The sequence below is a fragment of the Elephas maximus genome, chromosome 10 (assembly GCF_024166365.1).
Source record: "Elephas maximus indicus isolate mEleMax1 chromosome 10, mEleMax1 primary haplotype, whole genome shotgun sequence".
NCBI classification, from domain to species: domain Eukaryota; kingdom Metazoa; phylum Chordata; class Mammalia; order Proboscidea; family Elephantidae; genus Elephas; species Elephas maximus.
The window spans coordinates 49,625,659-49,641,304 of record NC_064828.1 but is presented as its reverse complement, the minus strand read 5'-3'; the positions used below and the strand labels follow the sequence as shown (position 1 = coordinate 49,641,304).

At 38.1% G+C, this 15,646-nt stretch overlaps 1 protein-coding gene across 7 annotated transcripts in view; it reads right to left on the bottom strand.

Annotated features, from left to right (window-relative positions):
* MIPOL1 (mirror-image polydactyly 1) overlaps window positions 1–15,408 on the bottom strand; it is a 352,757-nt gene extending 337,349 nt beyond the window's left edge. For 2 of the 7 annotated variants that reach the window (XM_049899512.1, XM_049899519.1), the window contains exon 1: window positions 14,814–15,144. The gene's annotated coding sequence lies outside the window, so the exon portion shown is untranslated. Of the gene's footprint in view, window positions 1–4,319; window positions 6,572–14,813; window positions 15,145–15,217 lie in introns of those variants that run through there. The other 5 variants (XM_049899511.1, XM_049899516.1, XM_049899515.1 and 2 more) reach the window with 4 other exon arrangements.
* Between the last annotated feature and the right edge of the window lie 238 nt (window positions 15,409–15,646).

Genomic DNA, 15,646 nt, shown 5'->3' with positions numbered 1-15,646 from the left:
CCACAACACTAGGTAAACTCCAAAATACAACAACAACAAGTATAAGACCTGCATGATATCCAGCATCTGTCAGAAGGAAACAGAAGGGAGCAAAAAGAAGCACAGTGGTATCTGAGAGCCATGAGAATCCCAATAACTAACATGGCACACAACAAACAACAACATACTCTCAGTAGACCAAATAATGCACAGTGCAAGAGTCCTTGGTGAGGTCTGAAGTGAAGAGGTAAAATGGTCTAAGTCTTATGAACTGTCAAAATGTTTGAACAAAAGTTCCTTGCACTCTAAGAAGAGCCTGGAAGTAGAATGCAAATTAAGTAGGAAAGGCACAATAGAGACAAACGAAAAAGAAAGGCTAGATAACAGCTGGGGTTGAAGAAGAAGGGGAGGTGACACAGCCAGGAGATATTAGAAAGTTACTGGCCCTTTTTTAATATTTCTCCAAAACAAACAAAAAAAAATTTCAAAATAACTACTTTCACATCTTTCATAAACAACTCATTTGGAAGACTCAAAGGGCTTAAAAATCATTTTATTTTTTAAAAACAAATACATTGGCTGTATTCTGTACTCATTATAGTTGCTGTGAGTGTCATCAAGTTGATTTTGACTCATAGTGACCCCATGTGACAGAGCAGGGTTTGCTGAATATTTACTGAAGCGGATCACCAGGTCTTTCTCCCATGGAGCTGCTGGGTGGGCTCAAACTGTCATCCTCTGGGTTAGCAGCCAAGTGCTTAGCCATTGTGCCACTGGGAGAAGTCAAAGCACATCTAATATTAAAGTCAAAGATGCTGAATTCATGATTTTTTAGAGATCACCAATAATAACAAAATCAAAACTTAAAAAGATCCAACTTCTAGGCACTGCCGAAACAACTATCCTATTACCCGTTGCTGTGGAGTCAATTCAGACAGAGTAGAACTGCCCCCTAGGGCTTCCAAGATTGTAATCTTTACAGAAACAGACTGCCACACCTTTCTCCTGTGGGGCAACTGGTGGGTTTGAACCACCAACCTTTCAGATAGCAGCCAAGCTCTTAACCACTGTGCAAACAAGGCTCCTGCCTTAATGACTATAAAAAAAAAAAAAATTTTTTTTTTTTTTAATGACTATACCTTAGAGAAAATAATCCAGATCATACGAAAGCAAAAGTAGAAAGGAGGAAAAAAAGATTCTTTCATTAACCACTAAAATATAAAATACCCTTAAAATCTTAGTACATTTTCTTTGACATTTTTGTTTTATATATTTACATTTGTGCATTAATCTCTATACAGAATTGAGATACTTAAATTTTTCACAATAATGTCATAAGCATTTTTCTTCAACCTATCATCTCAGTGGTTGTTTAATATTCCACTGGATGGCAACATCATTTTCTGTTATGAATAGCACTACAAAAACATCTTTGTGCTAGCTTTTAAAAATTCTGCTAATATTAAATGTTCTGTATGTTAAAGAATAGCAATGCAGTTTTTTGTTTGGTTTTCATAAAGTACTTCCTAAAATTAAAAACATATTACAGGAAAAAGAAAAAAAACTATTCCAAGAAACTTTAACGAAGCAATAATTTCTCTAATTTTTAAGGTACATTTACATCTAGACCTTGACCTTCCAGAACCAAACAGTATCCATGTAACAAAATTTTTTTAAAATATAAAATTATCATTCGAAACTGTTAAACAAAAACTTAGGCACTTAGAATGGAAAGATATCCTGTGTTCATGGAGTGGAAGATTTAATACTGTCAAGATGTCAATACTACCCAAGGCAATCTATAGATTCAACGCAATCCCTATCAAAATTCCAAAAGCCTTCTTTAAAGAAAAAGTCAATCCTCAAATTTATATGGAATTGCAAGAGGCCCCAAATAGTCAAAGCCCCAAATAGCCAAGGCAAAAAAAAAAAATAAGTAGGAGGTCTCATACGTCCCAATTTCAAAACATACTATAAAGATACACTAATCGAAACAGTCTGGTACCGGCATAAGAATAAACGCAGAGACCAATGGAATATAATTGAGACTCCAGAAGTAAACCCATACATCTATGGTCAACTGATTTTCAACAAGGGTGCTAAGTTCATTCAATGGGGAAAGAATCAGTCCCTTCAATAGATAGTGCTGGGGCAACCAGATCTCTACATGTAAAAGAATGAAGCTGGACTCATACCTGACACCATATATAAAAATTGACTCAAAATGGATCAACAACCTAAATGTGTGAACTAAAACCATAAAATTTTTAAAATAAAGCATAGGGGTAATGCTTCAGAGCCTAGTTTTCAATGATGGACTCTTACAAATAATACCAAAAGCATAAGCAACGAAAAGACAAAATAGATAAAATAGAAACGTCATTAAAATTAAAAACTTTTGTGTATCAAAGGGCTCTATCAACAAAGTGAAGGGACAACCTACAAAATGGGAGAAAATATTTGGAGACCATATATCTGAACCTACAAACCAAACCTACTGCCATCGAGTCGATTCCAGCTCATAGTGACCCTGCAGGACAGAGAAGAACTGCTCCATAGGGTTTCCAAAGCTGTAAATCTTTACAGAAGCAGATTGCCACATCTTTCTCCCACAGAGTGCCTGGTGGGTTCAAAATGCCTAACTTCCGGTTCGCGGCTGAGTGTTCTAACCAGTGTACCACCAGGGCTCCATATATCTATAAGGGTTTAATATCCAAATATATAAAGGGTCGGTCATCATTTTATATTAAATATTATTAATGATTTAATATAAAATGATGACTCAATGGCAACGGGTTGGGTTTTTTTTTTTTTTTTTGTACTCAACAACATAAAGACAAAAGAACCCAATCAAAAGATAGGCAAAAGACTTGAATAGACATTTCACCAAAAAAAAAAAAAAAATACATATGATCAATAAACACACGAAAAGATGTTGAACATCATCAGTCTCTATGGAAATGTAAATCAAAAACCACAATGTAATACCACTTTACCCCCACTAAAATGGTTATTATCAGAAAAACAGTAAATAACAAGTGTTGGTGAGGATGTGGATAAACTGGAATCCTCATTCACTGCTGGTGGGATTGTAAAATGGTGGAGCCACATGGAAAAGTTTGGCATTCTTCAAAAAGTTAAATATGAGAACTACCATATGACCTAGCACTTGCACTTCAAGTATACACCCAAAAGACTTGAAAGCAATAACTCAGACAAATACTTTTACACATATGTTCATCGCAGCGTTATTCACAATAACCACAAGGTGGAGATAATACAAGTGGTTACCAACAGATGAACGGATAAACAAATGGAGTATATTCACACAATGGAACGTTATTCAGTCATAAAAAGAAATAAAGTTTTGATACATGCTATAACACGGATGAGCCCTGAAAACATGCTGAATGAAATAAATCAGCCACAGGACAAATATTATAAGATCATACTTATATGAACTATCTAGAATAGACAAATGCATAGAGACCAAAGTTTATTGGTGGTTACCAGGAAGTGAGGGGAAGGAGAAATGGGGAGGTATTAATTAAGCAGTTCTGAGTTTCTGATTAGGGTGATGAAAAACATTTGCAAATGGATAGTGGTGATGGTTACACAACAAAGTAAATGTAACCAATGTCACTGAATTATACCCTTAAAAATGGTTAAAATGGCAAATGTTTTGTTATATATGTTTTACACAATGATTTTTTAAATAGGCTTTTAAAGAAATGTACAGAGATTTTAATCTAAATTAAGATGAAAATTAATCACCTACATGAAATAAAGACAATAGAAATTAGGACGATGCAATCCTAAACAGTTCCTTACCAATAAAGAATCACAAAGAAGCCCAGACAGTGAATTTTTCTACATGAACTTCCTAAGCTGAAGTTCACTTACCCAAATGAATCAGAATAATCTTGCACACTGTGCCTGCTCATGCCACTGAATAAAATGCTCTACTTTGGGATATCATAAGCCTTAACACACAATATCTGTAGCTCCCATGCTGTCAATAAGCTGTCTGACATAAATGAAAGATAGTATCAATTTACATTCAATTTACAAGATAAAAGAAGTATTAAAGTACTAATTATTATCAAGACACACTGCTTAAAGAAGTCATCTGCCACACTTCAGAATATACTTCATTAAAAAGGACTTTAAATGTTTAAATGATTTTTCGGTTACATGTACACAGTTGACACAAAGCAAAACAGCATTTCAACACCCAAATTAAAATACCTGTAAGAAATTACTGTTCAAATTTCATAGAAGAACTAAACTAACACTGCAAAAATTTTCTAATTATGTGATGAACACTAATGCCCTCATACCTTAATATAAAATTACATGATCTTGTTGTTGTTAGCTGCCGTTGAGTTGGCCCCCAACTCATGGTGATCCCATGTGTTGAAGAGTAGAACTGCTCCATAGGCTTTCTCGGTTGTAATCTTTACAGAAGCACCTCTCCAGGCCTTTCTCCCATGAAGCAGTTGGGTAGGCTCAAACCACCAACCGTTAGGCCAGCAGTCTACTGCAAAATGCTTCCCTCAGATCTTAAGTCATTCCATAAATTTGACAGCTTAGATAAAAAGGACAAATTCTTTGATAGACACAATTTACCAAAGGTAACTCAATAAGAAATACATAACTAGAGTTGTCCTATACCTATTAAAGCAATTAAATCCATAGTTTAAAAATCTTCCAACAGGGGAAAAAAAAAAAAAACTCCATTACCAGGATGTTATCTAAAAATCAAACCAGATCCCATTGAGTTGATCCTGACTCATGGTGACCTTACGTTTTTCAGAGTAAAACTGTGCTCCGTAGGGTTTTCAATAGTTGAGATATTTTGAAAGTGGGATTGTCCTGCCTTTCCTCTGAGGTGCTTCTGGGTGGATTTGAACTGCCAACTTTTTGGTTAATAGACAAGTGCTTAACAGTTTTCACCACACAGGGACTCCTCCACAGGATGTTATATTTTTTAAAAAAAGGAAAAAAAAATCTTGAAAGCAGTCAGAAAAAATTAAAGGCATCAAAAGAAAAAACAGATGAAAAACTAACTTCTCAACACAAAAAGATATTAGCATGGCAGCCAGAGAATGATATCTTTAGAGTGCTGTGGGTACAAACTACTACCCTCCAAACAAAAATTTTAAACTGAGTAAAATTTCCTTTAAAAATGAAGGCAAAAACAATAAAAAAGACAAACCACCTGTTACGGATTAAATTGTGTCCTCCCTCCCAAAAAAAAAAAAAAAAAAATGTATTGGAATTCTAACCCCTGTGCTTGCAGATATAATCCCATTTGGAAACAGGGTTTTCTCTGTTATGTTACTGAGGCCACACTGGTGTAGGGTGTGTCTTATACCTAATCACTTCTGAGATATAAAAAGAGCAGATTAGGCACAGAAGAAAGCAAGGACAAACTGGGAAGACAGATGCCACATGAAAACAGCCAGGGAACCTAGGAACAGAAATTGAAACAAAGATCTTTTCCCAGAGCAGAAAGAGCCTCCCCCTTGAGTTGACACCCTGAATTCTGACTTCTAGACTCCAACTTCTAGCCTTCTAAACTGTGGGAAAATAAATCTCTGCTTACCAAAGTCACCCGCTTGTGGTATTTCTGTTATAGCAGCACTAGGAAACTCAGATACAACCTAATTAAAAGCTGGGCAAAGGACTTGAATACACATTTCCCTGAAGAAGATATACAACGGCCAACAGGTACATGAAAAGATGCTCAATAACATTAATCACCAGAGAAATGCAAATCAAAACCACAATGAGATACAATTTTAAACCCATTAGGATTAGTGCTGTTGTTAGTTGCCATGGATTGATGCCAACTCATGGTGATCCCATATATGCAGACTAGAACTGTTTCATTGGGTTTTCAAAGCCGTGACCTTTTGGAAGCAGATCACCAGCAGGCCTGTCTTCCAAAGCACCTCTGGGTAGTTTCAAACTGCCAAACTTTTGGCTAGTAGTTGAGTGCTTAACCATTTGTGCCACCCCAGGGACTCCTTCCCACTAGGATAACTATGATGAAAAAATAACAAAAATAAAAAACAAACAGAAGATAAGTATTGGCAAGGATACGGAGAAGATGGAACCCTTGTGTGTTTCTGGTGGGAACTGTTTAGCCTCTGTGGAACACAGTTTGGAGTTTCCTCAACAAGTTAGATATAGAATTATCAAATGACTCAGAAATTCTACTCCTGGTATAATGCCAAAAGAAATAAAAATAGGTGTTCAAACAAAAACTTGTACATAAATATTTTTGCAACCTTTTTCATAAAAGTTGGAGATCTCAATACCCTACTTTCAATAATGGATAGAACACCCAGACAAAAGATCAATAAGAAAATAGAAGACTTGAAACACTATAAATCGACTTGACCTAACAGTCATCTACAGGACACTCCACCCAATAACAACAGAATATATATTCTTCTCAAGTAAACATGGAACATTCTCCTGTACAGTCCATATGCCAGATCACAAAACTAACTTCAATAAAAGATTAGAAATAATACAAAGTATGTTCTTCAACCACAATGAAATGAGGTTAGAAATCAACAGCAGGAAAAAAATGGGAAAGACCACAAATATGTGAAAATTAACACATTCCTAAAAAAAAACCAATGGGTCCAGAAATCAGAAAATACTTTGAGATTAATGAAAATGAGGACAGAACATACCAAAATTTATAGGATACAGCTAAAAGAATAATCAGGGAAATTTAGAAATATAAATACCTATATTAAGAAAGAAGAAAAACCTAACCATCTACCTTATGACACTGGAAAAAGAAGAGCAAACTAAATCTAAAGCAAGCAGAAGGAAGGAAATAATATAGATTAGAGAAGAAATTAATGAAACAGAGAAAAGAAAAAAACCAATGAAACCAAAAGCTGTTTCTTTGAAAAGATAAACAAAATTGACAAACCTTTGGCCAAACTTACCAAGAAAAATTTCTAGAATCAGAAGTTAAAGAGAGGACATTCCTATAGGCCTTAAAGAAAGAAAAAATACCATCAAAGAAAGCTGTGTACAATTGTAAGCCAGCCATTTAGATAGCTAGATGAAATGGACAAATTCCTAGAAAGACACAAACTATGAAAATTGACCCAAGAATAAATGGACAATCTAAATAGATCTATAACAATTAAAGAGACTGAATTAGTAAACAAAAAACAACCTACAAAAAAAGCCCATTCCCAGATCATATTACTTCTGAATTCTACCAAACAATTGAAGAATTAATGCTAATTCTTAATAAACTCTTCCAAAAAATTATAGGAGGAGGGAATACTTGCCAAGTTATTATATGAGGCCAGTATTACCCTGACACTAAAATCAGACAAAAAAATCACAAAAAAAAACTACAGACTAATATCTCTTATGAAATATGGATGCAAAAATCCTCGACACAATACAAACTGAATCCAGCAACATATTTAAAAAAAAAAAAAAAGACTATACAACAAGCGGAATTTGCCCTAGAAATGCAACATCGGTTTAATTTCTTTTAATTAATGTATCATATCAATAGGAGAATCAGATGAAAATTTCAGCAGAAAAACTAACAAAAATCCAACATTTTTTTATGACACTCAACAAACTAGGAAGAGAACTTCCTTAACTTGATAATGGGCATCTATGAAAAACCCACAGCTAACATCATATTTAACTGTGAAAGACTGGATGCTTTCCCACTAAGATCAAAACAAGACAAGGATGTCTGCTCTTGCCACTTCTATTCAACACTGTACTTACTAGAGGTTCTAGCCAGAGCAATTATCTGTTGCCTTGAGTCAATTCCAATTCTCAGCGACTCTACAGGACAGAGTAGAACTGCCCCATAGCGTTTCTAAGCTCGTAATCTTTAAGTAAGCAGACCGCCACAGCTTTCTCCTGTGGTGCAGCTGGTGGGTTCCAACTACAGACCTTTTGGTTAGCAGCCAAGTGCTTAACCACTGCACTGTGCAATTAGGTATGAAAAAAGAAATAACAGTCATCCAGGTTGGAAAGAGAGAAGTAAAACTATCTCTATGGACAGATGAAATGATAAAAATCTAAGGAATCCACTAGAAAACTATAAGAACTAATAAATGAGTTCAGCAAGGTTGCAGAATACAAGATGAATATACAAAAATCATTTGTATGTCTACACATTTGCAATGAACAATCCAAAAATTATATTAAGAAATCAATTCCATTTACAACAGTATCAAAAACAATAAAATACTCAGAAATAAGTTTAACAAAAGCAGTACACAACTTATGCTGTGAAAACTCTAAAACACTGTTAAAAGGAATTAAAGTAGAATTATATAAATGAAAACATGTCATGTTCCTGGATCAGAAGACTTATCATTGCTAAGATGACAATATTGCCCAAGATGAGCTACATACTCAATGCAGCTCCTATCAGAACCTCAGCTAAATTCTTTGAAGAAACTGACAAGCTGATTCTAAAATTCATATGGAAGTGCAAGCGGCTCAGAATAGCCAAAACGATCTTGAAAACAAAGAACAAAGTAGGAGGATTCACACATTCCAATTTCAAAACTTACTACAAAAGTCATTAAAACAGTGCGGTACTGGCGCAAGCAGAGATATAGATCAATGGACTAGAATCATGAGCCCAGATATAAACCCAAATATCTATGGTCAATTGATTTTTGACAAGGTAGCCAAGACCATTCAATGGGGAGAGAATAGTTTCTTCAACAAATGGTGCTGGGAGAACTGGATAACCATATGTAAAAGAATGAAGGTGGACCCTTAACTCATACCATATACAAAAATTAACCCAAAATGGATCAGTGGCCTAAAAATAAGAGCTAAACCTATAAAAGTCTTAGAAAAAACATAGAAGTAAATCTTCATGACCTCAGATTTGGCAATAGATTCTTCAATTTGACAATAAAAGCCCAAGCACCAAAAGAAAAAAACAGAGAAATTGGACTTCATCAAAATTAAAAAATTTTTGAGCTTTAAGAAAATTATCAAGAACGTGAAAAGAAACCTACACAATGGGAAAAAATATTTGCGGATCATGTATCTGGTAAGGATTTAATATCCAGAATATACAAAGCACTCTCACAACTCAACAACAACAACAAAAAAGCCAAATAACTCAATTAAAAAACAGGCAAAGGGTGATTTCTCCAAAGAAGATATACAGATGACCAATAAGCACATGTAATGATGTTCAACATCATTATTATGCAAATGAAAACCACAGTGAGGTATCATTTCAAACCAACTAAGATGGCTTTAAGGAGCCCTGGTGGTACAGTGGATAAAGCACTCAGCTGCTAATCAAAAGGTTCGAAACCACCAGCCACGCTGCAGGAGAAATATGTGGCAGTCTGCTTCTGTAAAGATTACAGCCCTGGAAACTCTATGGCGCAGTTCCACTCCATCCTATGAGGGTCACTATCAGTCAGAATCACCTTGATGGTAATGGGTTTAGAATGGCTTTGGGGATATTGGTGGCTCAGTGGTAGAACTTTTGCCTTCCATGCGGAAGACTTTGGTTCAATTCCCATCCAGTGCATTTCATGTGCAACCACCACTGGTCTATCAGGGGTGGTCTGTGCATTGCTACGATGCTGAACAGGTTTCTGTGGAATGACTAGACTAAAAAAAAAAAAACTAGAAAAAAAAGCCCGGCAATCTACTTCCAAAAATCACCCAATGAAAATCCTATGGATCACAACGGTCTGACTTGTAACTGATTATGGGGATGGTGCAGGACCAGGCAGTTTAATTCTGTTGTGCATAGGGTTAACATCAGTCAGAGACTGACTCAACGGCTAACAACAATAACAGGATAGTTTTCATCAAGAAAATGGAAAATAACAAGTGTTGGTAAAGATATGGAGAAACAGGAACCCTCATAAATTGCTGGTGTCAATGTAAAATGGTGCAGACACTGTGGAAAGTTTGGCATTTTCTCAAAAAGTTAAACATAGAATGACCATACAAAAAAAACCAAATCCATTGCCCTTAAATAGATTCCGATTCATAGTGACCCTATAGGACAGAGAAAAACTGTCCCATAGTGTTTCCAAGGCTATAAATCTTTATGGAAGCAAACTGTCACATCTTTCTCCTACAGAGCAGCTGGTGGGTTCAAACTGCCAACCTCTGGTTAGCAGCCAAGCACTTTAACCCACTGCACTACCGGGGCTCCACAGAATGACCATACGACTTAGCAATTCCACTTCTTCCTATATACCAAAGAAAAGTGAAAACAAGTATTCAAACAAAAACTTGTATACAAGTATTTATAGCAACATTATTCATAGTGACTAAAAGGTGGAAACAACCCAAATGTCTATCAATGCATGAATGGATAAACAAATTTTAGTACAGTCGTGCCTTAGTATCTGCAGGGGATTGGTTCCAGGTTCTCCTGCAGATACTAAAACTTTGATTTTTTTTTTTTCTAATGATTGTTTTGTGTGGCAATTATAAAGCAGAAGGGTGTATGTATTAGTCAAAATGTTTATGTATGTGTGTTGGTATAAGTATAAAAAACCAAAAAACCAAACCCGTTCCCATCAAGTCGATTCCAACTCATAGCAATCCTGTAAGACAGAGCAGAACTGCTCCATAGGGCTTCCAAGGAGATCCTGGTGGATTCGAACTGCTGAACTTTTGCTTAGCAGCCATAGCTCTTAACCACTAGGCCACCAGGGTTTCCAAGTATAAGTATAGATACATATATCTATATACATCTGTATAGAAACACAGTACTGGATTAAAAAGTTTTATATAGTAAGTGCTTAAGGATAGCAATGGGTTGGGAGTGAGAAGTGGGACCTAATGGCTTATCTTAAAGTTGTGCTTGCATAACACTTAAAAACCAAACCCATGGAGTTGATTCTGACTCATAGTGACCCCACAGGACAGAGTAAAACAGCCCCACAGGGTTTCTAAAGAGCAGCTGGTGGATTCAAACCGGTGACCTTTCGGTTAGCAGCTGAGCTCTTAACTACCACTCTACCAGGGCTCTGATAACACTTCAAGTAAGACTGAAAAAATCAATTATCCATCTCAAAGAAAGGGTCATTTGATGGTGATTGCCCCCAGTCACTCCTTAATATAAGCATATATCTAAGTATTTACCTAAATTCACTTGTATAAACCACCTAGGAATAAGAACCAACCAGTTGCTGCAGAGTCCAACTCATGGTGACCCCATGTGCTTGAGAACTGTGCTCCATAGGGCTTTTAATGGCTGTCCTTTTGGAAGCAGATCACCCAGCCTTTCTTCTGAGGAACCTCTGAATGAACTCGAACTACCAGCCTTTTACTTAACAGCTGAACACTTAACCATCAGCACTACCCAGGCACTCAAGAATGAGAAATTGTTAGGTAGAAATGTTTACATCAGTCATGGGCTGAGATAGTACTCAAGGAAATTTTTTTATGGTACTTAGTGAAAAACAGAGGACTTTTACGTAAAAGAGGATCTCTACCCTGGGTAGGGAGTCCACTGTTAAGTTTCATGGCCCAAGCCATTGGCTGTTAACTCCCATGTCATATCTACATTCAATCATGTAGATAAAATTTTCAGTCAGGCCATCCCATGATGGAACAGCTCAAAAGACAATATGCATCTCAAAGGTTTGTAAAGTATTTTTATACTCCACTTATTCAAAGTATCCAGAACTGTCTGGATATTTGCACTGCAGGAGCCCGTTTCCTAGCCTCTTACCTAATATCAAAGGAGAGTTGTATTTCCTTCCTTTTCTTACCTCTTCAGTCTCTTTTTTTCTTCAGATTTAAAGGGATAAAACAAAGTAAGCACAGTAAGAACACTTCGGCTAAGTCTCAAACAGCTATTTAATTAGCCTTGAGGTAAAATTGATCAAAGAGTTTAGAGATCTGAAATTCAACTCCAAAACATTACCACATCTGCTGCTTAATACTATGATGTATCTGCACTTTTCCAGTATAGCACTTGCCAGTTAATAATTTCACCATCAACCAATGGGCAAAAGATTGACCAGGTACTTTTCATCAGACCAGGGGTCTGCAAACTATTATGACCCACAGTCCAAATTCAGCCCTTGGTCTGATTTTGTACAGCCCATAAGCTAAGAATGGTGTTTACATTTTTAAAGGGCTGTTAAGTATTTGGCCCTTTACAGATGAAGTTTGTTGACCCCTGCAATAGAGGATATACGCATGGTCAATAAACATATGAAGAGGTGATCAATGTTAGTGGTCATTAGGGAAATGCAAATTAAAGCCCCAATGTAATGTCACAATATACTCACCAGAATGGCTAAAATGAAAAAGACAGTGCGAAGTGTTGCAAAAATTTGGAGTAGTACTGCAGTAGTGGTGTAAATGGAAACAACCTATTTGAAAAACTTTTTGGTAGTATATGGCAGAAATAAACATTTGCACATCCTATAATATAGCCATTTTACCCAACAAAAATGTATACATATATTCACCAAAATACTTATAAAAATGTGCACAGCAGGCCTATTGGTAATAGCCAAAAACTAGATGGAATACTATACACGATAAGAAGAACCAACTACAGACATATGACATAACTTGTATGAATCTCACAAATACAATACTGAGCAGAAGCAGCCAGGCACAAAGGATTGTATGACTGTGTTTATATAAAGTGAACAAAAGGTAATGTTAGAAGTTGGGATAATGGTTATCTTTGGAAAGAGGTCAGGAGTAGACATTCTAGGATACAAGTAAGGTTCTTTTTTTTAACTAAGTACCAGTTACATGGATATGTGTATTTTGTGAAAATTCAATGACCTATAATGTACATTTATGACTCATATACTTTTCTGTATGTAAACAAACAAAAAAAAACCAGTTGCCTTTGAGTCAATTCCAACTTGTGGCAATCTTATAGGTTTCAGAGTAGAACTATGCTCCACAGGGTTTTCAAGGCTGTGACCTTTTGGAAGCAGACTGCCAGGCCTTTCTTCCAAGGTGCCTCTGGGTGGGTTTGAACCTTCCATCTTTCAGGTAGAGTGGTGCACTTAATCATTTGCGCCACCCAGGGACTCTTCTGCATGTATCCAAAAAACAAACAAACAAATCCATTGCCTTCCAATCCATTCCGACTTATTGGGGCCCTATAGGACAAATTTTATAGGACAAAGTGGAAGCCTGGTGGCATAGTGGTTAAGTGCTACAGCTTCTAACCAAAGGGTCTGCAGTTCCAATCTGCCAGGTGCTCCTTGGAAACTCTATAAGTCAGTTCTACTCTGTCCTATAGGATCGCTATGAGTCAGAATCAACTCGACGGCAATGGCTTTGGTTTTGGTTTGGTAGAACTGCCCCATATGATTTCCAAGGAGTGGCTGGTGGATTTGAACTGCAGGCCTTTTGGCTAGTAGCTGAACGCTTAACCACTGTGCCACCAGGGCTCCTCTGTATCTACGTCCTACTTAAATTAAAAAAGTAACACACTAAAAAAAATTTGTATATACTCTATGCCCAGGAGTGGAAAACTGTCTACATCTCTCCATTCACTTTCCTTATCTGCTATCAATACCTCTTACCAAGAAGATATCTTAATTCCTATTACCTTACATAGAAAATTAAACAGTGGTGGCACAGTGGTTAAGAGCTACAGCTGCTACCCAAAAGGTCAGCATTTCAAATCCACCAAGTACTCCTTGGAAATCCTATAGGGCAGTTCTACCCTGTCCTATAGGGTTGCTATGAGTTGGAATCGACTTTACGGCAATGGGTTTGGTTTGTTTGGTTTTTTTTTGGGGGGGGGACATAAAAAGTCACCTTTTAGTTTCATTGGTATATTAAAAAAAAAACAGTGCCATATTACTGCATAGGAATCACCTCTAGAGCAACTGGTTTGGTTTTTTTTGGTTTTAACCCCATAACCCCATAGGATACCCAAATGATTATATAAACGTCATTTTAGGTTAGTTTCATATCAAATCCCAAGGAGAAATTCTGACAAGCTATACGCTGTGATAAAGTTATGGGAAGAGTGAGGTGAGAGTTCCCCTCTCACCTCACTCCTTGGAAGGTTTTGTTTGGCCCCTTGTTTTGACTTAACTTTATCTATTACCTCCATGATTTAATTTGCGTAAAAAGCTCAAAGGAGCTTTTCAAAAAGACTTAGTTGTGGGAAACTGTTTTTTCTACTATCCTTGTCTAATAATGCCGCTATTTTATGTTTATCCAGTCCCTTCCATGCAAGGAGCTTAAAGTACTTAACAAACACTGCTAGATGGTGTCACCTTTCAGTCAGAAATTTGGGCCCGCAGATATTATGAACCAAAAAAACCTAACAGTATCTTTGTACAGCCTGGCTGACGTACCTAAAGAAACACCACTTTCTTTGCACAAACTGGAAAATGAGAGAACTGAAATATAAAACTATTAAGTAACTCCTTCAAGGGCACAGGGTCAATCAGAGGTTGTGCCAGCATGGGAACCCTCCAACTGCAATTTAAGGAAAACACAAACAAAAAACGACACTTTTAAGTAAGTGCTCAGCTGCTGAAACAGGGAAAGGTGCCGAAATCGCTCCCCTAACGAGTTGTCTGGCATCACACACACACACACTACACACACACACTACACACACACACACCCACCCACCCACCCACACACACACACACCCGCCCCCCACCATCCCATGCCGCGCGCGGTTAACAAACATTCACTGGGTGCATATCCTCAGAAGTCTCTTCTCTTTCTTCAAAAAGACTCCGGTTGGAAATTCCAGGGATGTTCTATGTCCACCTCCACCCCTCTCTGGCGCCCAAAATCCCGGCCAAACCGTTTACCTGAGATGCGCCCGGAGCCTCCCCGTGAGCCGGCTCTGTGGACTCGCCCGGAGTTTCTCAGCCCGCCGCGCAGCTACCGCGTCGGCCAATCCGCTTGCCCGGAGCCTCCCTAAGTGGGCTCACCGGCGCAAAGTGTTGCGCGTGGCCCAGGCGAGTGGGCGAGGCGTGGCGGGGGTGGGGGGCCAGAGCGTCGGAGGGCCCACTGGGAACTACGCGGCTACGGGAGGTGTGGGAGGGGACGGGGTGAGCACCAGGCATGCGCGGGCGGCGCCGCCAGGGCCGCGGGGCGGGGCTTCTAGAAGAGGGAGAAAGCCGTAACCGAACTCTGTGACGGTCTGGGTTCTGACTCAAGCGATCCTGTAGGACAGGGTCCAAGTGTTCTATAGCGTTTCTAAGGCTGTTACCTTTACGAAAGCAGACTGCCACATCTTCCTCCCGTGAAGCCGTTGGTGGGTTCGAACCTTCACCCTTTCGAGTAGCATCCGAACGCTTAACCACTGGGCGCACAGGGCTCGTAGAAGAGGGAGAAAGCTTGGAAAGTCGTCAGGGGAGTTTGGAGTTGAAAGAGTGCGGTCTAAGTCTCCTGTGACTGTTCCAGCTGGGCGCTGTGGCTGTGTCAGAGACAACAGTGCCTTCTGGGAGGAGAAAATAATGCTATGCAGACAAAACCTGATCTAGTTAGAGGAAAAATGCGTGGTTAAATACGCGTCTTGTGGCATCAGCTTTAACTCTGTAGAGTGCCCACGGGAGCTGGCGGTATCTTGGTTTCTGTGAGTGGGGGTAGGGGGGTGGGAAAGGGAGACTGGGAACTGGGGGCCGGCGGGGGGCGTGTT